The sequence below is a fragment of the Lepidochelys kempii genome, chromosome 1, assembly GCF_965140285.1.
Source record: "Lepidochelys kempii isolate rLepKem1 chromosome 1, rLepKem1.hap1, whole genome shotgun sequence".
Taxonomy (NCBI): Eukaryota; Metazoa; Chordata; order Testudines; family Cheloniidae; genus Lepidochelys; species Lepidochelys kempii.
In genome coordinates this window covers 148,594,449-148,620,606 of record NC_136380.1, presented here as the reverse complement: position 1 = coordinate 148,620,606, position 26,158 = coordinate 148,594,449, and the positions used below count along the sequence as shown (strand labels likewise).

The following is a 26,158-nucleotide window of genomic DNA, read 5'->3' as shown; positions in this document are numbered from 1 at the left end:
AACCATACAATTAAGATTGTATAATTGTGTTTGTAACTCCACATTAGATTAAACTGCTTTTTAAAAAATAGATTTTTTTCTCCCCCCACCCCGTATGATTTCATCACAGGGAAGGTATTCCCTGACCTGCCGTCCCTAATGAGTAGATCTGGTGAGTTAGGTTTTTTGTTTTGTTTTGTTTTTAAAATTAATACTTGGGAATTATGGTCAACGTGCAGAATGCTCTCTGGTAGAACATTATTTGTCAAACTGTGTTGAAGAGAAAAGTTTATTATGAAAAATAACAGGGGGAAAAAGCCATTAATCAGAAAAAAAAATCAATTCTATCCAGTGCAAAAGATTTCCATAAGGGTTAAGTATTTAAGAAATGTGAAGAGTCTGCAAGATTCTGTTGTTAAGATCATAGATGACAAATAAGAGGTCTGACACCTATTTTGTGTCTTAATGAATTTTTAACTACTTGTACAAAGTGAAACAGCTCCAACAGCAGAGACTGACTTGATAGGATACTCACTTGGGATGTGAGAATTCCAAATTCAAGTCCTTGCACCAAATTAGGCAGAATAGGGGCTTGAACCTGAGTCATCCACGTCTTAGGTGAGTGTTCTGTCCACTTGGGTGGATCTCTTTCTGGGTTTGATCAGACATTGCGTCCTTGACCTGAGAAACCTTCCCAATGAAAGTTCCGTCAAAACTAAGAATTATGAGTCGATATTTGCTTAAAAAAAAGTTTTGTCAAAAAATTCCTGACAAGATCTACTTGAAACCTATATATTAGCCCTAATTATAAAATTTTTTATTCTATTATAACATCGGCTAAACTGCAAATGGAAAAACTGTGTGTGTACACATATGGGATTTCAAATCCTTTATAAGTGATAATATTTCAAACCCTGTGTGAGAGTTGTAGCACAGGTAAGATGCACTCCAGGCAGTGCGTTTCTAAGCAATGATAATACTATTTGGGTGGTGTTACAAGGCACAAGGCCAAAGGCTGAGTAATGTTAACTACCTGAGAAGTGCAGTAATTGCCTCAGAATGCACTGCCAAGAGTGTTGTTATTGCTCTAAGGAAATAGAATTTCTACATGAATAGTGAAAGTAGATAGATGTGAGCATTTGCTGGGCAATGTAGTCATGTCTTTAACATAAATAACCGATGAGAAAGCTCCAGTTGTGTCTGCAGTTTAAAAGCCATTGTCATAAATTACTGAATGCATGATTGTTTGCTATTTTGTTGTAGCTGCGTTAGTCCCAGGATATTAGGCAGACAAGGTGTGTGAGTTAATATCTTTTATTGGACCAACTTCTGGTTTAACATATTGAGTTAAATATATATATATATTTTTAAAATCACTTGGTTTTTTTAAGTATATGTTTTCAGAAGAAATAACTCAAGAAAAGCAGTTCTTCTAAATATAAGATGTACTAGCTTTAGGGATTCTTTAAGTTTGCATTTCAGTTTAAATATACACAATGTATGAACATTAGAGTTAGGTCAAAGAAGCCTTCAGTCCTGATCCTGCAAAATCAAGGCTTTGTCTACCCTACGCAACTTTTAGCGACACGGCTGTGCCGCTACAGTAAGAGAGAGCTCTCCTGCCGACAAAAAACTTCCACACCGAATGAAGGGCGGTAGCTTTGCCAGCAGGAGAGCACTCCTGCCAACAAAGCGCTGTTCACGCTGGCGCTTTTTGTCGGCAAAACTTTTGTCGTTCAGGGGGGTGGGTTGTTTTCCACACCCTCTGCACAACAAAAGTTTCGTTGTTCCATTTCCAGTGTAGACAAAGCCTTACACTTGTGCTTAACTTTAAGCTGAGTAGCCCCATTGACTTGAAATGTACACATGCATAATAGATTGCAGGATCAAGACCTCAGTTTGTTGGGTTTTTGGTTTTTCTATGTACAGGATTGATTTTATCAGGGGAGTATTGCAGGAAGATTAGAAACAAAAGGCTTTTTTAAGACCATATTTCTGTTGGGGAAAGCAGAGCAGTTTTTTTCTTTTCAATCTGAGGAAGTTTGGATATAAGACAAACTGGAATGGCTTAGGTTCTGCCAAACTCTGTCAGATTTTTACTCTATTGATTTTTAGTTTGTAAAACCAAACCCAGACCAGGGCAGTTCATCTCTGGTACCCTTTTCATCAGCTATCAGCAGTATTGGAGAGAGGTTAAGAGATTCCGGCTGATTTCTGTATATAGAGGGAAGAAAGAATGACTCAACAATAGAAGACTCTTCATGGGACAGAACACATGTTTTTTCTCTCCTAAAATACTACACAGTTATGTAAATACCTTTCAAGCACAGTAGTATATCCATTAAGTATCCAGAAGAAAAAAATACTGTCACTTTGATGGGAAAATAGTTAATAGTCCAATATCTGAAGTTTAAACGATGCAGTAAATATAAGGAAAAATCAAAAATGTACAAAGAAACACAGTCATAGATCTGTGTATGAAAATTCAAGGTGGTGTTGAACAAATGCCAGAATTCTACCTTAGATTATGCCATGGGTAAAAATTTCATCCAGTCCTTATTGCCAAATTATTCTGAGTGATCGGTACCCTGGTCAGACTAACCTGGGTGCGAACTGCAGCATTGCAAAGCCCTACCCATTTCCTGTGGCATCACTGTGGCTGCATTGACGCATGTGAGGCATGAAGGGCGTGTTTGCTCTACAAACTTTTGCTGCTGCGATTTACATCAGTATAAAAGCCACTGCAGTTGTTATATCGCTTGTGCGCATGCATACATGGCTCCTTGCATCAGCGCTCTGCATACTCACCAGGAGTGCTTCTTTTGATGCACAGTACTGTGCACCATGGGTAGGTATCCCACTGTGCAACTCACCACTGTCCAGCACATTGTGTTTTGGGGAGTTTTGGCACAGCATAGCTGGGCAGAAACAAGTCACTTGGGTGACTGAGACTGTGGGGTCAAGCTCCCATCATGTAACTTTCTCCACCCCGTAATGCCATCTCTAACCCGTAATTTTCATGTCTATTTTGAAAATCCAATGAACGCCCGCGGGACTTGTTGCAGTCCACCACCTCTGACAGAAGCGTGGAGCCTGCACAGCTCTGTGCTGTCGTCATGAGTGTTTCATAGATTCATAGATACTAAGGTCAGAAGGGACCACTATAATCATCTAGTCTGACCTCCTGCACAACTCAGGCCACAGAATCTCACTCACCCACTCCTGCGAAAAACCTCTCACCTATGTCTGAGCTATTGAAGTCCTCAAATCGTGGTTTAAAGACTTCAAGGAGCAGAGAATCCTCCAGCAAGTGACCCGTGCCCCATGCTACGGAGGAAGGCGAAAAACCTCCAGGGCCTCTTCTAATCTGCCCTGGAGGAAAATTCCTTCACGACCCCAAATATGGCGATCAGCTAAACCCTGAGCATATGGGCAAGATTCACCAGCCAGATGCTACAGAAAATTCTTTCCTGGGTAACTCAGATCCCACCCCATCTAACATCCCATCACAGGCCATTAGGCCTATTTACCATGAATATTTAAAGATCAATTAATTACCAAAATCTTGTTATCCCATCATACCATCTCCTCCATAAACTTATTGAGTTTAATCTTAAAGCCAGTTCGATCTTTCGCCCCCACTGCTTCCCTTGGAAGGCTATTCCAAAACTTCACTCCTCTGATGGTTAGAAACCTTCATCTAATATCAATTCTAAACTTCCTGGTGGCCAGTTTATATCCATTTGTTCTTGTGTCCACATTGGTACTGAGCTTAAATAACTCCTCTCCCTCTCCGGTATTTATCCCTCTGATATATTTATAAAGAGCAATCATATCTCCCCTCAACCTTCTTTTAGTTATGCTAAACAAGCCAAGCTCCTTGAGTCTCCTTTCATAAGACAAGTTTTCCATTCCTCGGATCATCCTAGTAGCCCTTTTTTGTACCTGTTCCAGTTTGAATTCATCCTTCTTAAACATGGGAGACCAGAACTGCACACAATATTCCAGGTGAGGTCTCACCAGTGCCTTGTATAATGGTACTAACACCTCCTTATTGCTACTGGAAATACCTTACCTGATGCATCCCAAAACCACATTAGCTATTTTCACGGCCATATCACATTGGCGGCTCATAGTCATCCTATGATCAAACATGTTGCAAGCACAGGGTGCACAATCATCCAATACTTGCAGAGATACAAGAGCAGCCATGGAGAACATGATGATTTCATGGAGCACACTTTGCTGTGGGACATAGGAAGAACCAAATCAAGGTTGTCGGTGGTGGTCTCAGAGTAACTGCAAATAGTGAGGCACTGAAGCAAGCACTGGCTGGTGAGACTGGTAACTGACTGGTAACGCAAGCTTGGATGATAAGTGAGCTGCAGTACTTCTGGATGCACCCACATTCCTTGATCTGTGTGCCCAGCTCACACCAGCCCATCAGCTCAGGGACACCAAAATGAGAGCAGTACTGATGGTAGAGAACCGAGTGGCAATTACACTGTGGAAACATGGAATGCCAATTGCTACCAGTCCTTGGGAAATCATTTTGAAGTTGCAAAAGTGACAGTGGGGGCTATTGTCATGCAAGTGTGCAGGGCCATCAATCGTCACCTGCTACACAGGACTGTGACTCTTGGCAATGTGCAGGACATAATGGATGTATTGGCAGCAATGGGGTACCCAAATTCTGGGGTGGGTCTCTTTGTCTCTCCAGTTGAAGCTGTTCTGCTTTGTATAAAGAACTTGAATAGCCATTTGGCCAGAGACAGAATGGCTGGGAATGGGTCAAAAGTCTGGTGCTTAGGGCACTCGCCTGAGAGGGGGGGACATCCAAGTTCCAGTACCTTCTGCAATGACTATTTAATTATTTATACAAAGTGCAACAGCTTCAACAGGAGAGACTGGGAGAAACCCACCCAGAATACCCCATAGCCTGGTGGTTAGGGTACTCACCTGGTGTGGGGGAGACCTGGGTTCACGTCCCTACTCCTGAGCAGGGAATTGAACCTGGGTCTCCCATGCTCCTGGTGAGTGCCTCACGCATTGTGCTAAATGTTAGAAGAGGTGACATCAGCATCTTTTTCTCCTTTGGGAAAGTTTCAGAGTAGCAGCCGTGTTAGTCTGTATTCACAAAAAGAACAGGAGGACTTGTGGCACCTTAGAGACTAACCAATTTATTTGAGCATAAGCTTTGGTGAGCTTATGCTCAAATAAATTGGTTAGTCTCTAAGGTGCCACTAGTACTCCTTTCCTCTGGGAAGCTTACCCTTAATGCCCTTACCCAAATAAACTCAACCTTTTGTTCAACCCCAAATGAAATTTTTCCAACTTTTTTTTGATTCACCACTAATTCCAAAAAATGTTGATTTCCATTTGACCCAAACCAATTTCTTTCTTATTTTTCATAACTGCGAACAAACTGAAAAATCCATTACTGGCACAGTAACCTGCCAGTGATTCATCGTATGGAAAAAAAGCTCTTGGTCTGTGCACTTCTGACTAAGAAATATCTGACAAGTGATATCTGGCAAAGTGGCCACCTTGGTCACATTCCTTTTCAAACCTCCACCAGAACAGCACCCACTGTGGGATTTCCAAACGTCAGCTGGTACCCAACTGAGCAATAACTCGCTGGGGAAGCCGACTTCCCCGTGGTGATTTCCATGGAAATCTTTTCCATGGAAATGAGAGCTCTCAATCTCACAGTGAGGTTTGGGGGCTAGCTTCCTGCAGAGCAGGAGAAAAGCCTCATCCTTAATACAGGTTTCAGAGTAACAGCCGTGTTAGTCTGTATTCGCAAAAAGAAAAGGAGTACTTGTGGCACCTTAGAGACTAACCTATTTATTTGAGCATGGGCTTTCGTGAGCTACAGATTACTTCATCGGATGCATCTGATCAAGTGAGCTGTAGCTCACGAAAGCTCATGCTCAAATAAATTGGTTAGTCTCTAAGGTGCCACAAGTACTCCTATCCTTAATACAGACACTGCTGTTCATCTCATGTCTTGAGAACAAGAGAGAGTGTTCATGGTTCAGACATAAAAACACCTCCATGTGGTGAACTTCATCAGAAAATACAGCATACTGCTGTCTTTGAACATTAATGAACTACTCGGCTTGCTCTCTGGCTTTTCACACATACTCCATTGTCTTGCCAGTGTTGCCTTGTGACTGCTTTTCAAAGTGCCCCCTGAGGCCTTTTTCTGCAGAAAAAGGCTTCCATTTAGAGAAAAGAACTAGGAAATGGTGCCAGATCCAGGGGATTTATGGGATTTCCCCCAGGGAATTATGGGAGTTTGACAGTTTCTCCCATAATCCCCATAGGCTCCCAGAAAGCCTTTTGAAAATTGGAAGCCATTGTGTCAGGGAGCTGTACCAGTATTTGTGGATTAGGTATCCAGAAGGCAGTGCAGCTGCAATGTTGTTTATTGCATTAGTATGGATGTTACACCCAAAACAACAGGCTATTGTGAATGGACTGCACTGTTGATACTTACACCAGGGGTATGCAGTCAGGTCAACCACCAGCAATGCAGCTGTCTGCTGTAAGCAAATTAACAGCACAGACTTAAGAAACCCTGGGGAGATAGATCTCTTATCTGAAAATTTTCAGGCAAGAACAAGAGAATGGTGCCAAAGGCAACTTCAGTTCCAAATGAAAGTATCTGTCTCCAGTGAGCTGTAGCTCACGAAAGCTTATGCTCAAATAAATTGGTTAGTCTCTAAGGTGCCACAAGTCCTCCTTTTCTTTTTGTGAATACAGACTAACACGGCTGTTACTCTGAAACAACTCAGGAATGCCCACCCAACTGAAGGATAGGTGGTTTAGTCCTGTTTTCAAATAACTCCAATCTGTAGAGGAGTGCTTTGTTCTCCTCTCTCAGCTCATAGAGAGAGCAACTTGGGGATAGCTAACTGTGAAACAATGGTCAAAACTTCCTATCTATTTGTGAACTTACTTTGAAAACTATCAAGACTTCTTAAACTGGTTTTAGCTGCTGCATCTTCACTTTTAAACATTTGAATTAAGTAACTTTATAGCAGGAAACTCGCATATTGGATACAAAATATTGTTTTTAAAATTCTTAATGTAAAGAAACTCCTTGGAAAGTTTAGGTTTACTTTTAAGCCTTTTGTCTCTGCTATTTGTACAACTTGTGTTATACTAAACTAAACTATATACCAGCAGGCATTAGGTAAAACCAAATAAACTAAAATATTGCTGGAATATTAGCCTCTAGCCAAATAAGAGCCACTAAGGCATCCATATGCATGTCTGTTTTTACCTTCTTCCATCCTTTGGCACCCACCCAGGTTTTCTTGTTTTCTGAAATAAACTGTGCACTCTTTTCTTTTAAAAATGATGAAAATTGTGATTATGAAATTGTGAAGCAAAGAGCACCAGCAAGAGACAGACATGCCCATTGTGTAAGGGCTTGGCTACACTTGCCAGTTACTGCGCAATAAAGGAGCCCCATGTGCACTAGCTCACTACCCATCCACTGGTAGTGGCAAGGCACGTGGAGCGCTCTGACTCCGCAGCTAGAGCGCTCCTGGTACTCCACCTCGGCGAGTAGAATAACGTTTGCTGTGTCCCCGCTGGAGTGCCACAAGTGTGGACGAGGTGTTGCATTACTGCGCTCTGATCAGCCTCCAGAAACATCACATAATTCCCTTAAGTCAAGTGGCCACGTTTGTCATTGTTTTGAACTCGCTGTAGGAATGCGGATTAAAGCTCCATTTCTGAGAGCTGGCTGCTTATCTGCTCCGAGGCAAAGCAACCATTAGTGTGGAATGCTGTGTGTGTGTGTGAGAGAGAGAGAGGCAGAGGAGGAAGGGGGGTCTGCTGCTGTCTGAATTTACAAGACAGCATGCTGCCATGCTCTCAGCCCCCGCAAAAACCCACTCTCTCTCCCCCCACATACACACAACACACTCCCTGTTACACTCCACCCCACCCCTCCATTTGAAAAGCACGTTGGAGCCACTTGAATGCTGGATAGCTACCACAATGCACTGCTCTCTGTGGCTGTTGCAAGAGCTGCTAATGTGGCCACGCCAGTGTGCTTGTAGCTGTCAGTGTGGACAGATTGCAGCGCTTTCCCTACTGCGCTCTCCGAAGGCTGGTTTAACTCAAAGTGCTCTACATCTGCAAGTGTAGCCATGCCCTAAGTGTGTTTTCTCAACTTGGCAGCCAAGCCTGCATCACATATTGCTTAGTCCAGTCTTTCTGAAGCAGTGACTGATAATTGAGGCTAACTTCTGAGACATGTTCACTAGAGATTGTCTTCTTTTTTTTTTTTTTTTTTTGTGAACTGAGCAGAATTTGCACTCAGATCTCTGCAGGTGAGAAATGTATTGAACTGCTTATCAGCTGTTCCTAAATGACTTTTTGTATCCATTTGATCTCCTTGTCCCTTGGACATCCCTCCTCTAACTGAGGTAAAAGCAAGACCTTCCTTAAAAGAATTTGCTAAATTTTAGCTGTGCTATTTTTGTCATGAGAGAAAGAAAATAAATAGACTTTGATAAATAAAAAGCCCTATTGTGTACTGCAGTGAGCTTAAAGTGTCACCGAATTATTGCGTGCAATTTAGTAGTTTGTTAAAAAAAAATGTATTCAGAGGCTACGGGAATTAAACATCAGTGACCTGATTCTGTTCTGAAGTAAGGGAAGCTGGAAGAGAATTCACTACTCATAAAAGTCTGCTGCATTTGACAATTTGTCATTCTGGTACAACTGCTGCTGAGAGGCAGCTGTGCATCAGTGATGCAGTCCTTACTGTAAAAGGCAAAGATGGGATGGTTTCAGTAAAGCAGTCATCGCATGGTTCTGTTACGCAGTAGTTTGTGCTGAGAGGTGCTTACAATGTGGGTTCTGAGAGTAAAATCATTTCTGGGAACTCAGGGCCATACTCAGTGTTTTATAGTGTAAAGGTGCAGGAAGTATTTACCCCCAAACTGAGTTATCACAGGGCTGGTCTACACTACCTGGGGGGATCAATCTAAGTTACGCAACTTCAGCTGCAAGAATAACGTAGCTGAAGTCGACGTACTTAGATCTACATACCATGGTGTCTTCACTGCAGTGTGTTGATGGGAGACGCTCTCCTGTCAATTCCCCTTGCGTGTCTCATTGAGGAATACTGGAGTCAATGCTAGAGTGATCGGCGGTCTATTTATCACGTCGATAGTAGACGTGATAAATTGACCCCCGCTGGATCAATTGCTGTCCGTCGATCTGGCCAGTAGTGTAGATAAGCCCTAAGTTAATACATAATCAAGCATTTTGTCATGAGGGGAAGAAATAATTTTGGGGGGGAGGAAGTCTATGGGCATAACTAGAACCACACATTAGTGTGATCAGAAAACTATGGATACTAGGACATATGCACCTCTGCTGTCAAAGGAGGATGGCAGAAGTGGTATTCCACAGGAGGAAGCCAATATTAAAATCCTATCAGAGCTCCAGAGCATTCTAGAAATAGCTATTTGGGAGAGGTGCTTACTCAGCACCTCCCCTAACCAGCTATCCCTACCCAATTTTCAGTCCAGACCCCTGCTGAAGCGGGGGTTGGAGATATATTGTAATGCTACTGTGCCATGGTCCTGTCCATTTCTGTGCCACCAGGTGCTTGGAGTGAGGGTTCTGTCAGTGTAAACTAGGGAAATGGTGGAGTGAATCTGGCCCCTTCTGTCAGGCAAAATACAACAAATAGCATACTACAAATATGGCTAAATTGGTACAAAGGGGTCATGGAATATGGAAATTTCACAAAACTTTCCAAGCTTCCTGCCATTTGAGAGTCCCATCTACTTTATTTGCTGATAGGCTCTGTATGTTCAGACATCCAGAGAAACATTTACATGTTCCCACACTGAGGTGTGAACTTTGGCCAATAACAAGTTACTGCTGCTCAGAGCAGCATAAACATACTCTCAGGTTCTGAGGTAATTACTTTGATTTTCCATGATAGTATCCATTGTTCTTTGGCATCACCTAGATTCCTCTCTTGCTCTTCCAGAGCAATGCCCCCTCCTTTTTGGGAGTTTGCAGGTCTACAACAGGAAACCACTTGGGGATTTTTATTTATATATTTCTTTATTTTTTTGTGGCAGCATAAAAGGTTGGTGTTTTTTGACTAGTAGAATTAGGAGGGAAAATTTTTAGTAAGGTACTACATTTTTTAGCATGCAAGACAGGGGACCAAAGGATTCTGTAAGGGCTTGTCTACACTTGAAACGCTCCAGTACTTTAGTACTGTAGACACTCCCTACACTGATGGGTCTCAGCCTCTCCAGAGGTAGTGCTGGTGTACTGGAGTATATTTTAGCAATTTGCAAGCATTATTTCTGAGTCAACCATCTTGCTGCATATATTCCCCCTGCTATTATTCCTAGATTTTTAAGAAAGATATATGATACATATAGTTATAGGTAGAATATGAAATCAGCAGAAATCATGATTTGATTAGAAATTAAAAAGAAAAATAATGAGCTAGACAGCATATCCTAATGTAGTCATATTAAAATAATAATAATAATGAAAATATTGAAATACTTAATGAAAAGTTGTCATTCTGTTAAGCAACAAGCTTAAATTGCATGCAATTCTCAAGATCACATTTCAATTATGTTTGTTTCCTTTTTAGAATATTAATAAAGTAATAGCCTTTCCTAATTTAAATAGAACACTGGTTTACTATTTCATTGCTGTAGTGCTTTTGGATTCTGCAGAAGAAACTTACAATAATTATTTCAGACATCTGCTTAGTATTCTTTGAAGTGCATAGAAGTTCTTTTTCAGTTTCATTTGAGCTCCAGCTGTCTGCACCAAAGTCTATAATCAATCTGAATTAAGTTGTCCTTCTTCCTTTAATATATCTCTTATTAAGTTCTGCACTGGCCTCTTAGTGAGTCTTACAGGCTAATTCATGTAGATTTGCCATTTTCTGCTAATTCATTTGTCAGCTTTCCAAAACCCAACTAAAAACAATTGGTGAGACAATTAGTAATGCTCTTCAGAACAACTTTTGCAGGAATGGAATACATTTGGACTTGATCAGATCTCTCCCAGTAACAAATATTTAGGGGAGGAAATGAACTGATGACATTTTACAAGGCTTTATTTTTAAATATAAATATGTATTACGATTTCTTCACTGTTCAATAAAATCAGGAGAGATTTTTCAATAACTAATATTCTTCAGCTGTTGCTTTATCAGCAAGATAATTATCATCGAAAATAGCAATGTTGCCAAATAGAACACAGATGAACTTTGTTTAAAGACAGAAGTCTCATTAGTATATCTAAATCCACTGGAACAATTTGAGACCCTGAAGATGTCTTTATTTATTATTGAACTTGTAACTTTAATTATGTCTCTTTGTGTATTTGGAGCTTTGCAGTGTTTACTGTGATTGAGTCTAATGAAAGCAGTAGCTGAAATATGTTGGATTTGTTATTGAATTAAGCTGGCTGTGCAGTTACCATGTCTCCTAAAAATCCAAGAATATTCAGCTAATCAGATCACTTAATTAGCTGAATCGTCTGCCATCCCATTGCTGTAAAGAGATGTCATTTTACTCAACAAAATATTCAGTAGACTGCTCTGTTGTCACTGTTGGAGGCAAGTGGGATTTTCTTTAAGTTAACTTTTTTAAAAATATAAAATTTATTTAAAATCCTTGGGGGTACTTCATAATACGTTCATACCTGCTTATAATGACATCTCTTTAGTACCTTGATGGTTCTCAGTTTCTGTGAGATAAAAGCTCAGTTTTGCCTTGTGCTCTTTTGGTCTCATCCAAACAGCTCATGAATGAAATTCAGTTCTCGAATGAAAAGAAACATCATTAGAGTAGCCGTTATTCAACACTTGGGACTGTTGTAAATTTAATCATAGGAGGCTAAGCTGCTGTGGGCTGTTGTTGCATAAATAATCTCAATGACTGGAGAGTATTATATGGCAATAAGCTGCAGTGTAACTGAGACAATGTTGTGTCTATAATGTAAATTATTATTGTTTTAATTGTATTGTAACATCAAAGCTACATGTTTCTCATCTCGTATGCAGTAGGTGTGCCATCCTTGTCGTTAATATGAATAGTTAATGGAAGCTAGTTTATGTATTTTTTCCACCATATTATATAATCCATTTTAAGCAGAAACCCTCATTGATTTCAATTAAAAAAAAATCAGTGGCATAATATAGCCCTTTGGTTCCCTTATTTTCCTGGGAATACAAAGAAAGTGACCGGGCAGGAAGGGAAGGAAATGAAACAAATCTAATCAGACTAGTCCAGAAAATTAAAAATGCATTAATTTATATCAGTTGCGAGGACACACTCATTATTTTTGTAAAGGAATGTTAATGTTATCCCTCTAACAAATGACAACCAAAAATCCACTTTCATTAATTTGTTCTATATGGAGAATCACCAAAGAGTATGTTGCTCTACAGGTCTGTTGTGTAAACCACCAGCAGTCTAGGAACATTTTTGTAAAAAAGAACCCAGGGAGCGATTGCATTTTTCACATTTATGTATCTGCCATTAACACCAGTATTGGGCTTCATTTTGATGTGAAAAGAAAAGGAGTACTTGTGGCACCTTAGAGACTAACCAATTTATTTGAGCATGAGCTTTCGTGAGCTACAGCTCACTTCATCAGATGTTTACCGTGGAAACTGCAGCAGACTTTATATACACACAGAAATCATGAAACAATACCTCCTCCCACCCCACTGTCCTGCTGGTAATAGCTTATCTAAAGTGATCAACAGGTGGGCCATTTCCAGCACAAATCCAGGTTTTCTCACCCTCCACCCCCCCACACAAATTCACTCTCCTGCTGGTGCTAGCCTGGTTAGTCTCTAAGGTGCCACAAGTACTCCTTTTCTTTTTGCGAATACAGACTAACACGGCTGTTCCTCTGAAACCTGTCATTTTGATGTGAGTACAGTAAGTGGCAGCTCAGTATAAAGGTTCTTAGGAGGCAAGTCTTCAGGAGTTACTGAGAGGTACTAGTTTGACTGAAGCTCAGCTGAGAGGAGAATGAGAATAAGCAGCTTAATATTAAAGAAATTATATTGCTAGGTGATCACATGGTAATGGTTTAGTGTTTAAAATAAAGTCTTTCATACATTTTGTCACTTTTAACATAATTTTTGCCCCATAGTATTAGTTAGTGACATTAATATTTGCCTGTTCAGATAATGTAAAGTTCACCCCTGCATACCACATACAGCCTGGTACATGGCTTGAGTCCCACTTATGGGCATATGTGGATTTTTGGCACACACATTATTTATATATTTATTTAGATTTAACATTTAAAAAAAAACAAATGCCCATACAAAAACTCTTAGCATCCTGGCAATAATTAGACTTACAATAACTAATGTAATGTGTGATTCATTTCACTGTTATTTCTAATGACTTTTCCATTATATTTCATTCCCTCCTGTATGATAGCATGCTTTGGACTTTTCTGGATCAGCAGTTCTAGTGTTAAAGAAAAGCCTGGCAAGATAATGAATAAACAAACTAATTTGTTAATAAACACTTACCTAATAAATATTGAATTATTGTGCGTAAATATGGTAATTGACTCAAGAAAGGAACTGTTTTCCCTTCAGCAATGGTACTAGCCAAAATAGCGATTCTAAGTTAAATTAATTTAATTCTGTTTGATAGCCTGTAGGCTAAATAATTATATTAACCACTCCCTTGCAGTAAGAAACTAGGAATACAAAATCCAAAATGGGTTAGAAGAAGAAGAAAAACACTAAAGGTTTGATAGCTTCAACCCTACATTTATTGAACATGCTATTATTAGATCATCAGATGTAATTTAGAGCCAAATTTTTCCTTTGAATGGATACATCCTGCTGATTTCAAGGGAGCGCCACATGTGCATCTGAGGGCAGAATTTGGCACTTAAAAATCTTGGTACTCTCTGATGTAGGTTTCTGTTTGCATGCCAAGGGAATTGACTCATCCCATATAAAGATTCTGTGTGTCTTTTTATCTCTCTAAAGTTCAACACAGAGGCCAGGACCAGACGAGTTTAAGAAGCTCGCTTTCTATTGGTTTACCTGGATTAACAGTGGAATTTGAGCTTTTAGAAGTAAATGTTAAACATTGGCATTAAAGTGTCTAAGTATAATATCTGGGGTACACTCAGGGGCTCTGACTTTTAATGTGGCTTCTTCTGTACATGTAAATGTTCTATTGAATTCAGATGTTAGGCATATGAGTACAGGCCATATAGGTACTACTGTGATAATCATAGAGGAAACATTAATGGGTACCAGAGGTTAACTGACATTAAATGAGTCATGCTATTAAAATAACGTGAATCATTTTAAAATGTCTATTTATCCCCTAACATCCTAAAAGTGTAAATATTCACTCCCCCAAAATGTACTGAGGAAATGTTATAAAGTGGATTATATTAGCACTAAGAAAAGGATTACTTGTGGCACCTTAGAGACTAACAAATTTATTTGAGCATAGGCTTTCGTGAGCTGTAGCTCACGAAAGTTTATGCTCAAATAAATTTGTTAGTCTCTAAGGTGCCACAAGTACTCCTTTCCTTTTTGCGAATACAGACTAACATGGCTGCTACTCTGAAACCTATATTAGCACTATTTTTATTTTAATATGGGACTATTTTATTGGCTAAAAGTACTCCTTTTCTAAGCCACAGATAGAGAATATATATAATCACGCAGTAATTATGGCAGAGATTCTGTGTTACATTGGTCGAGCCATGAGGTAATGCAGTTAGAGTATATGTACGTGCAAACACTTCGGAAGCTGAATTAGGTAGAACAATGTAAAACTTTGGGATGTATTGATTAAATACAGTCACCTAAGTGTGATGGCTGCTGAGACATTTTGAAGTATATTAAAAGGACATTCCAGAAGTGAAAATATAACCATAAAAGAGAGGGATAATGCTTATAGTTTTCTGTGGTGAGGCAATTTTCTTTCCACAAACAAAACAGCTTGTCAATACATTTTTTTTTTAAATGAATTCTTTTTTACAATTCTGACTCTCCTATTCTTGTAATTATTGTGGACTCTGGGGGACCATTTAGGAGTTGTACCTATCAAGTACGCAGATTCCATAATGGTGATTTTACTACTTCATAGACAAGTCAATGAGTGAAATAAAATCAATTTATCAAAAGCGCATATGCTGGCACACAGGGACTGCATGAAGGAGGGAGTAGAATGAACATTAGGTTGTTTGGGATAGTTGAGCCAATGACTGATTGTGCTATATCTTCTCTCATTTTAATTATATGTATTGAAAGTTTAATAGAGTTTGATTTCATATTTAGTTTCAGATTAACCTATAATGCAGTTCAATATTATTATACTACTGTTTAGGAGTTCTTTGATAGTCCTTCATATGTTCAAAACACTGTGTAGTCAAGAGCTAATTAATCCTCACAGTTCCCCTTAAGGTTGAGGGGGGATGCATTATTATCCCCATTTCACAAATAGGGAAACTGAGTCAGAAAGCTGAAGTCTTCCAGCTGTCGCTTCCTTTCACATTATTTTTTTATTATTTATTTTTTATTTTAAATTTTATTTCTTCTAGTTGACTTTAATTATTCGAGATACTGAGAGCCAAGAACTCTTTATTTTCGGTAGGATTTTATAGTTGTTCAGCTCCTCTTGGAATCAAAACCTATTATTACAGATAATTGGTTATGCTATGGAAGCAGCAGGGTAAGCTTTCCCACCCTTCCCTGACAGTATGCTTCAATACTAACCAGGAATAAGAGGATAGTTGAGGCTCCATACCTAATAAAATTCCCAGGGCAATGCTATAGCTGAAAAGGCTAATGAATCACTGAAGGTGTAAACAGGGAACTCAGAGGAATAGAGATGTGGTATTATCATTATATAGTACTAGTGAGACCATTACTGCAACAGAATTTCCAATTCCAATGTCTGCACTTCAAATGGGAGACGATTCAGGGACGAGCAGCAATTACGGTACAGGGACTGGAAAATTTATCTTATACAGAGACACTTAGAGCCTTCGATATATTTAGTTTATTGAAGAGAAATTTAAGAGGTGACTTGATCAAAGTCTGTAAGAATATACACAGGGAGAAGCTGTCTTATACTAGAGAGCTCTTTAATCTAACAAAGGCATAACAAGGGCAAATGGCTGAAAGTTGAAGAGAGAAAAATTCAAACTGGAATAGAGTGCATGCTTTTAACACTGAAAGTAATTAATTAGCCATTGAAACATTACATGAAGTATTTAAAACAAGATTGTTTGTCTTTCTAAATGCTAAATATGCTTAAAGTCAGCTATAAGTTACTGTAAATCACTGGGTGAAATTCTAAATTCTTGGCCTCCTTGCAAAGACTGCCAATTATGAAGGTAAATATTATGAAACTTGTATGCATTAAAGTGAAGAGGAGTACTGGTATATACTGTGACAGGGTGGGGCCAGATGGCTACAAAAGAGTAACAGATGGCAGATATATTAGCCCCAGGGTAAGTAGGTCCCTCTTCCCTGGGTAAGGTAACAGGGAAGGTTCCAGAACAATCAGGAACCTTCTGGAGACAATTAAGACAGGCTGATTAGAACACCTGCGGCCAATCAAGAAGCTGCTTGAATCAACTAAGGTAGGCTAATCAGGGCACCTGGGTTTAAAAAGGAGCTCACTTCAGTTTGTGGTGTGCGTGTGAGGAGCTGGGAGCAAGAGGTGCTAGGAGCTGAGAGTGAGAAAGCGGACTGTTGGACTGAGGATTACAAGCATTATCGGACACCAGGAGGAAGGTCCTATGATGAGGATAAAGAACGTGTTGGGAGGAGGCCATGGGGAAGTAGCCCAGGAAGTTACAGCTGTCACAAGCTGTTCCAGGAGGCACTCTAGACAGCTGCATTCCACAGGGCCCTGGGCTGGAACCCGGAGTAGAGGGTGGGCCTGGGTTCCCCCCAAACCTCCCAACTCCTGGTCAGACACAGGAGAAGTTGACCTGGACTGTGGGTTCACGAAAACGGCCAAACTGAGGGCTGCCGTGAAGCTCCAAGGCAAGCAAATCCGCCAATAAGCGCAAGACCCACCAAGGTAGAGGAGGAACTTTTTCACAACTGGTGTCAGCAGTGGGATCTGGTGTGCACAGCGTGGCGGAAGAAGGAGGGTGTTTGTGGGGGGGAAAGGGAGAGGGTTTATTATTTTTTTTCACTACAATGGAAGACGTAATGCGGGCACTGATACAAGCCACAGCTGCCCAGCAGGAGGCAGTGTGGCTACAGCAAGAGACTAATCGCCTGTTGATGGACCAGGTTGCTCAAGACCAGGCTATGTTGCGGGAACTGGTAAACCAAGTAAAGGCCCTTACAGAGCTGAACTGTGGCCATGATGGGATGCAGATCATGTGGGTCAGCAATTGGCTGCAGAAAATGATGCGGGAGGATGATGTAGAGCCATACCTCCTGGCCTTTGAGAGGACAGCTCTGTGGGAGGCTTGGCCCTGAGAATAATGGTCTGGCATCCTCACTCCATTCCTGTGTGGGGAGGCCCAGAAGGCTACTCTGATTTGCCTGAAGAGGCTGCGGCACACTACCCCCAGCTGAAAGCAGAGATCTTGCCAGATCTCGGGTAATGACTGCAGTGCAGGCCCAGCAATATCATGAGTGGAGGTACCAGGAAAACAAAACCCCGCGGTCCCAATTATATGACCTCATCCATCTCGCACGAAAGTGGTTACGAACTAAGTCCCGGAGTCCGGAGGAGATACTAGAGGTTCTTGTCATCGACCGGTACATGAGAGGACTACCACCAGACCTTTGCACCTGGGTAAGCCATAACGAACCCTCCACCTACGACGAGGTTGTCACGCTGGTAGAAAGGTGAAGGACAGCGAGGGAGCTGACCCGACCAGTTAAGGAAGAAGCACCCCAAGTTAAACTAGCAGCACCAAGCTCTAGAGCTCGGGTGACTGGGCCACCAGGAGAGCCCCGGTGGGAAAAGAGAGGGGCTGAAGGCCCATCAGAAGCCACAAAGAGTCGGAGCACCGTGGGGGAAGAGGATCGTGATGTTAGACTGCCCAAACCAAGAGACCGGGGAATGCCTAGAGCTGCATACAGATGTTACGCCTGCAGGGAGTGGGGACACATAGCTGCACAGTGTCCCAATGCCAAGGAGCCTATGCAGTGTAACCTGGGGAATTGGGCAGACCCATGCTCCCTAATCCACCTTGTGGGGGTCTCACTAATCCCACATATGTACACCAGACCAGTGAAGCTAAATGGGGTAGAGACCACAGCACTGGTTGATTCAGGGAGTGCTATCACACTTGTCTCAGGGAAGCTCGTGAAGTGTAGTCAGCTGCTGTGGGCTAAGCGTACGGGGATAACATGCGTCCATAGGATGGACAGTTGGTTATTACCCCACCATCCCAGTAAAAATCGAGATTCAGGGGAACACTACTGAGGTAGCAGCAGGTGTAGTCCCTAAACTCCCATACCCAGTGCTCATAGGGAGGGACTTCCCAGGGTTTGAAGACTTACTCCCGGTAGGGGAATTGGAGAAAGTAGTGAGGCATCCACAGGAGACTGTCAACCCCCAACCTTCTCTGAAATATCCCCAGATTTGTTCTCCACTCCCAAACAGCGTAGAAAGATGAAAAGGGAAAGAAGGGCAGCTAAGGCCTTGGGAACCCGAATACTGGCCCAAAGCCAGAGGGTCGCTCTCGTAGGTAGGCAGACCCGAGCAGCTGAAAAGGAGGCCACCCAGGAGGGAGAAGCACCCAAATCTGACCCACACCCTAACGCCTCTGAACCAGTAGAGGCAACAGAGACTGGCCCCCCCTAGATCTCAGGCAGATTAGCCCCGGGAGAGGAAATTTTGGACAGGACCAGGCTGAAGACCCAAGGTACGACAACATTAGGAAGGAGGTGACTGAAATAGATGGGGTCCCCGTGGAAGGGAAAATCCAGGGACCAGGACCCTACTTCATAATGAAGAAGAATCTCTTATACTGGGTTGCATCAGTACAGGGGTAGAAGGTACAGCAGATCCTAGTACCTCAAAAACATCAGAATGCTGTATTAAGTCTGGCCCATAGTCATCTTTCTGGGGGGCATTTGGGGGTAGAGAAGACCCTGGCTCAGGTCCCGCAACGATTCTTCTGGCCCGGAGTACATGAAGTGCAGAGGTACTGTGCGTCCTGTCCAGAGTGTCAGCTGCACAGTCCCCGTCCGCACTTGAGGGCACTATTAGTACCCCTTCCCATCATAGAGGTCCCCTTCGAGCGAATAGCCACGGACCTAGTGGGACCTCTGGAGAAGACAGCTCGGGGCCACCAATATATACTTGTCGTTCTGGATTATGCAACTCGCTACCCAGAAGCCGTCCCCCTGTGGAACACGGCCTCTAAAATGATAGCTAAAGAGTTGGTGGGGATCTTTGTCCGAGTGGGGCTACCAAAGGAGATATTAACAGACCAAAGTACCCCATTTATGTCAAAGCTAATGAAGGACCTCTGTACGCTGCTCCATATACATACCCTGAGAACTTCAGTCTATCATCCGCAGACCGATGGGCTGGTAGAAAAGTTTAACCGAACCCTCAAGGCAATGATTAGGAAAGTGGTAAGTCAGGACCCTACTACCCTACCTTATGTTTGAAATCCGGGAGGTACCTCAGGCCTCAACTGGGTTTTCCCCCTTTGAATTATTATATGTACGCCACCCCCGTGGCATGCTAGATATTGCAAAAGAAATCTGGGAAGAGGAACCCAATGAGGGGAGAAATATAATTGACCGTGTGTTGCAGATGCGAGAACAGATAGCCCGGGTCACCCCTTTGTATGGGAACATTTGGAAAAGGCGCAGGAGGCCCAGTGAACCCATTACAATCGCCAGGCAAAAGTCCAACAGTTCCAACCAGGGGATCGGGTGATGATGTTGGTACCCACAGCAGAAAGCAAGCTTTTGGCCCAATGGCAGGGGCCCTATGAGGTGGTTGAACCCCTGGGGGAGTAACCTACAAGGTGCGGCAGCCAGGACGCTGGAAACAAGAACAAATTTATCACATTAACCTCTTAAAGCCTTGGCACCAGTGAGAGGCATTTGTAGTGGCTCAAGAGACCCCGAACCAGGGATATAATGTGCAGGAGCAGATCAGGATAGCCACTGATCTGACGCCAAACCAGAAGAAGGAGGTAACTGAGATGATCAACTGATACCAGGATGTGTTTTCAACCAAACCAGGTCGGACCACCGAAGCATATCACCACATTATCACAGACCCTGGAGCAAAGGTAATTTTAAGGCCCTATCGGGTCCCAGCAGCAAAAAGGGAGGAGATCAAGGCAGAGGTAAAAAGGATGTTGGAGCTGGGAGTCATTGAAGAGTCCTACTGTCAGTGGTCAAGCCCCATTGCGTTGGTGCCCAAACCCGATGGCACCACTAGATTTTGTAATGACTTTCGTTGTCTGAATGAGAGATCCAAATTTGATGCATACCCCAAATCCCATATCGATGAGTTAGTTGACCGCCCAGGCAATGCCCAATTTTTTACCACCCTTGATTTAACAAAGGGATACTGGCAGATTCCCCTTGCCAAAGATGTGAAAGAAAAGACTGCATTCTCTACACCAGAGGGTCTGTTTCAATATACTGTTCTTCCTTTTGGACTGCATGGGGCACCTGCCACCTTCCAGCGTCTTATGGACAAGCTCCCATGGCCCCATACCAGTTATGCAGCGGCATACCTGGATGATGTGGTTATTCATACCCCCGACTGGGAAACCCACTTAGGGAAGGTGGAAGCAGTTCTGGACACGCTAAGACAGGCTGGCCTCACAGCCAACCCAGCCAAGTGTGCTATAGGGCTAGCTGAGGCTAAATACCTTGGCTGTATTGTTGGAAGGGGCATGGTCAAGCCCCAACTAAACAAACTAGAGGCTATCTAAAATTGGCCCCGGCCGAATCGGAAAAAGCAAGTCCGGGCATTCCTGGGTGTGGTGGGGTACTACCGACGATTTATTCCCCATTTTGCTACCAGAGCGAGTCCCCTGACAGACCTGATAAAAGACATGGTGCCAGACATGGTGAAGTGGACAGATGATGCAGAGAAAGCATTCATGGATCTACAGACAGCCCTCTGCAGTAACCCCGTGCTTATAGCCCCAGACTTCAACAAAGAATTCATTTTACAAACAGATGCATGTGAAGTAGGATTGGGAGCTGTACTCTCGCAGATGGTCGGAGATGGAGAACACCCAATCCTCTACCTCAGCAGGAAACTCCTCCCAAGACAGCAGAAGTATGCCGTGGTTGAAAGAGAGTGCCTAGCTGTGAAATGGGCCATGGAAACACTATGTTATTACCTTCTGGGACGACGGTTTACCCTTGTGACCGACCATGCACCCCTCCAGTGGATGCAGCGAAATAAAGAGAAGAATGCAAGGGTGACCAGATGGTTCCTGTCCCTACAACATTTCCAATTCACAGGGCTGGAAGCCACCATGGCAATGCAGATGGCTTCTCACGAGTACACTGCCTGATGTCCCAAGTTGCCCAACCCTGTAGTGTTGAGCGGGGGGGAGGGGGTGTATGTGACAGGGTCGGGCCAGATGGCTACAGGAGAGTAACAGATGGCAGATATATTAGCCCCAGGTTAAGTAGGTCCCTTTTCCCTGGGTAAGGTAACAGGGAAGGTTTCAGAACAATCAGGAACCTTCTGGAGACAAGACAGACAGGCTGATTAGAACACCTGCAGCCAATCAAGAAGCTGTTTGAATCAATTAAGGCGGGCTAATCAGGGCACCTGGGTTTAAAAAGGAGCTCACTTCAGTTTGTGGTGCGCGTGTGAGGAGCTGGGAGCAAGAGGCGCTAGGAGCTGAGAGTGAGAACGCGGACTTTTGGAGGACTGAGGATTACAAGCATTATCAGACACCAGGAGGAAGGTCCTATGGTGAGGATAAAGAAGGTGTTGGGAGGAGGCCATGGGGAACTAGCCCAGGGAGTTGTAGCTGTCACAACCTGTTCCAGGAGGCACTCTAGACAGCTGCATTCCACAGGGCCCTGGGCTGGAACCCGGAGTTGAGGGCAGGCCCACGTTCCCCCCAAACTTCCCAACTCCTGGTCAGACACAGGAGGAGTTGACCTGGACTGTGGGTTCACGAAAACGGCCAAACTGAGGGCTGCCGTAAAGCTCCAAGGCGAGCAAATCCGCCAATAAGTGCAAGCCCCACCAAGGTAGAGCAGGAACTTTGTCACAATGCTAAATGAGTACTAAACTTGATCTTTTGGGTTGGAGAGGGAATAAAATATTTCTTTTAAGGTTCCTCATCTCTGCACACTTTTTCTTATAAAGATTAAGAAGAGGTGTACATGGTTGTTTTCTAAATTGCCTTGCGGTTGGCTGAATGTCAGAATATGTGTTAGGTCTTAATGGAATCTGACCTGGCTTTTCTGCGGCCATGAAAAGAATTCTGAGTTTTCCTTCTGGCAATCAGAATACCATGTCTGCTTCCTAAAAATTTGAGGTATTTTGTAATATCATGATACAGCTGCTGCAACCTTGCTGTTTTTAAAATTACTTTTTTTGTCTGTGAAATACTACACGTAGTATATAGGACTCTGACTTTAGAACTCTGACTACTGCATTACAGCATATCAGGGATTTACTTTGTAGTAGCTATTTTCTCAGCGTAATAAGAACTCCTCTGAGTCTTTATTGCCTGAAAGTGCTTATGGAAAGAAACACAAATTACTTGTTACTTTTATGTTTGCATATATTAAATATGCATTGCTACATGTTTAATGCATGTACCAACCACACCAATTAGTTGTTGAAAAGAAACAATTTGTTGTTAATAAAATAAAACAGATAGGTTTGATTTAGGCTTAGAGCTTGATCCTTCTCTTATTCAAGTCAATGGAAAACTTCCTAGCCACTTTAATGATGTCAAGTTAAGCCCTTATTTAGAGAAGTTTCCTTTGCAAAGACTCCAGTGTTTCTTCTGAGTGCCTGGCATGAACATATGTAAACTTTCTAACTACATTTTCAAATGGCTGGTAAATTACTTGAAATTCCTAGTCTCTTCATCTTTTCCTCATTTGGCTGGCTTCTTGATCAAACAAACAGCGATGGCATTTTGATTTATCTGGTTAAATCAGTGAGAAGCTATTCACTAGTACTTGAACAGCTCTAAGCTTGGCCATTTCATAGCTGTTTTTGTCATAACAGGATGAGATATGAGCTGAATCTGGTTGGGGTTTTTTTTCTGCATGGATGTACCCAGATATGTTAGGATAATTACTTGGCAGTAGCATAGACTGTACGTATGCAGGAAGGTGGGGGAATGCAGAATTGCATATCAAGTCTTGATCAAAAATGCCAAGAGATTTATAACAGTTATAGTGCTCTCAAAGTGAAATGTATTTCAAGCTATACACCCCTATTAATGTGCTGCTTCTAACACCTGTCAAAATCCCCTTTTTCCTTCTAAATTTCACACCACTCCAAATTTTGCCTTTTCTTCTTTTTTGGAGGATGAGAGAAGAAGCTGAAAATGAATATGTGGAACTAACATACTCATTTCATTTATACTGTTGAACAGTTTACGTTCCAGAAACACATATTTAGGTAAATATTTAGTGTAATTTTTCAAAACTTTATAAAGAAAAGAGCATTTGAAAAGACTTAAAATATTTCAGTACCACAGACATCTGAAAGGAGAAGGAACTACTAAAAGGCATTTTGCCATCTTTCTTCTCAGCTATTTTCCATCTGAACTATTTTTATCCGAGCTCACAGAAGGGGATTTATATTCATCTCTGGTGCATTTCTGCTTTACCATTTCTGAGTTTATAACAGCATATAGGACGGAAAATTAAATAATCTAAAATCCATTTTGTTTCAACAGTGCCTGTCCCTAGCAGCACTAGAATCAAATAAATATACTGTGCCCAGTTTAAAAGGAAGCTAAGAGTAGCATATTGCACAGGAAGTTGACAATCCCAGGTTTCTCCATGAGTTAAGATATTCTGAGACTTGAATTGTTAGATACTAAACCTATCAGAAATAATAGACTCAGTTTTAATGAAAAAATTAAGAGTTGTAAAACTGTGTCACAGACTACAACAATGCACTTCATTCTTCATATTCCACTTTAAAATATTGTTATGAGCTAGGTGAAACTTTTGTTATAGATTGAGCTAAAACCTTATTGAGACTGATAGGTGTGAATTCACCCTTCAGTTAACATTACTGTAAGCATAAACCCTCACCTAAGACAAAAGGTATGTATGAACCTGCCCAGAAGCTTTTAGCTGGGTATAGTTTTGGGTAGGTGGTGGGGAGGAAGAGAGACAGAACACTCAGAAACTAAGAACAGAGAGAGAGGGAGAGATGGGAAAGCCAAGAAGGAACTTGTAAGTACAGTGTGACCCTGAAAAAGCAAGAAAGAGAACATTTGGGGCATTTGGGCCTAAAGAAGTTCGCGGGCTGTAAGCTAAGAAATTGCTCCTTTTGTTCTTGGTTCCTTATGAATTCAGAGACACAAGATTTTTTTACATTCCTTGTCAGTAATCAAGATTGCATCAAAGAAAATAACAGACTATCACCACTTTCTACTCCCAACTGGAACATCCCCACTGCCCTGAAATTTGACTCGCTGCTCTGGTTGAAAAGAGGCAACACTCTGTGTGTGTGTGTGTGTCTGTGTGCGTGCGCGTGCGTGCGTGCGAGAGAGATACTGACTTCAGAGCCGTGGATATTATCCTGTTTGAAGACCATGGCCCTGATTCTCTGCTACATCTGAGTGTATCTCAGCCATAGTGGAGAAGGGCATGTGTCATAAATATAAAGGGGAAGGGTAACCACTTTCCTGTATACAGTACTATAAAATCCCTCCTGGCCAGAGGCAACATCCTGTTACCTGTAAAGGGTTAAGAAGCTCAGCTAACCTGGCTGGCACCTGACCCAAAGGACCAATCAGGGGAGAAGACACTTTCATATCTGGGGGGGAGCTTTGTTTGTCTGTTCCGTGTGCCTTTTTCCGGAGACAGATCAAGGGAGCAAGTGACCCAACTGGAAGTGGCGCAGGCCGAGGGACATACCGGCCGCCGCTTCCAGCAGCTCCCATTGGCCTGGAGCAGCGAACTGCGGCAATCAGAATACCAGATCAGCTGAACCTGTGGATGCGGCAGGTAAACAAACCAGCCCAGCCTGCCAGGGGCTTTCCCTGCACAAGCAGCAGAACAAGTTTGGGAACCATGGTCCTATAGAGTTAGTAAGTATTTAGCAAGAAAATGTGTTAGATTATCTTTTGTTTTGCCTTGTGTTTTTCTCTGTGCTGAGGGGAATGTGTATTCCTGTTTTTTTTTCTTTTTGTACTTTAAGGTTTTGCCTAGAGGGAAATTCTCTGTGTTTTGAATCTAATTGCTCTGTTAGATTATCTCCCATTCTAATTTCAGAGAGGTTCTTCTTTTACCCTCTTTTCTTTCTAATAAAGTTCTGTTTTTTTAAGAATCTGATTGGGGTTTTTTTTTTAGTGTCCTGAAAAACCCAAGGCTGGTCTGTGCTCATCTTGTTTATTCTCAAACTTCCCCAGGAAAGGGGGGTATAGGGCTTGTGGGGATATTTTGGGGAAATAGGACTCCAAGTTGTCCTTTCCCTGATTCTTTTTAAATCACTTGGTGGTGACAGCATTTACCTAATCCAAGGTACAAGGGAGAATTTGTGTCTTGGGGAAGTTTTAACCTAAGCTGGTAGAAATAAGCTTAGGGGGTCTTTCATGCAGGTCCCCACATCTGTACCCTAAAGTTCAGAGGAGGGAGGGAACCCTGACAGCATGTGGAGGGAACCAGTTTCAGCTCCCTGATTCTGGGGTGCCCAACCTTCACATAATTTATTGCACAGAAGGGGTCCTGCTGCATCTCAGGGCTGGTCTACACTGAAAATTTACATTGGCATAGATACATCTCTCGGAGGTGTGAAAAATCTACATCCCTGCAACCTAACCTCTGGTGCATATAGTGCTAAGTCAGTGGAAGAATTCTTCCATTGACCTAGCTACACCCTCTCGAGGAGGTGGATTAACTACAGCCCCAGGAGAACCCCTCCTATCACTGTAGTGAGTGGATCCACTAAAGTGTGCCACTGTAGCATTTTAA

General features: G+C 42.2%; 1 protein-coding gene across 11 annotated transcripts in view; it reads left to right on the top strand.

The window, feature by feature from the left end:
* DMD (dystrophin) overlaps positions 1-26,158 on the top strand; it is a 1,937,833-nt gene that overhangs the window by 1,666,927 nt on the left and 244,748 nt on the right. The window lies entirely within an intron of this gene.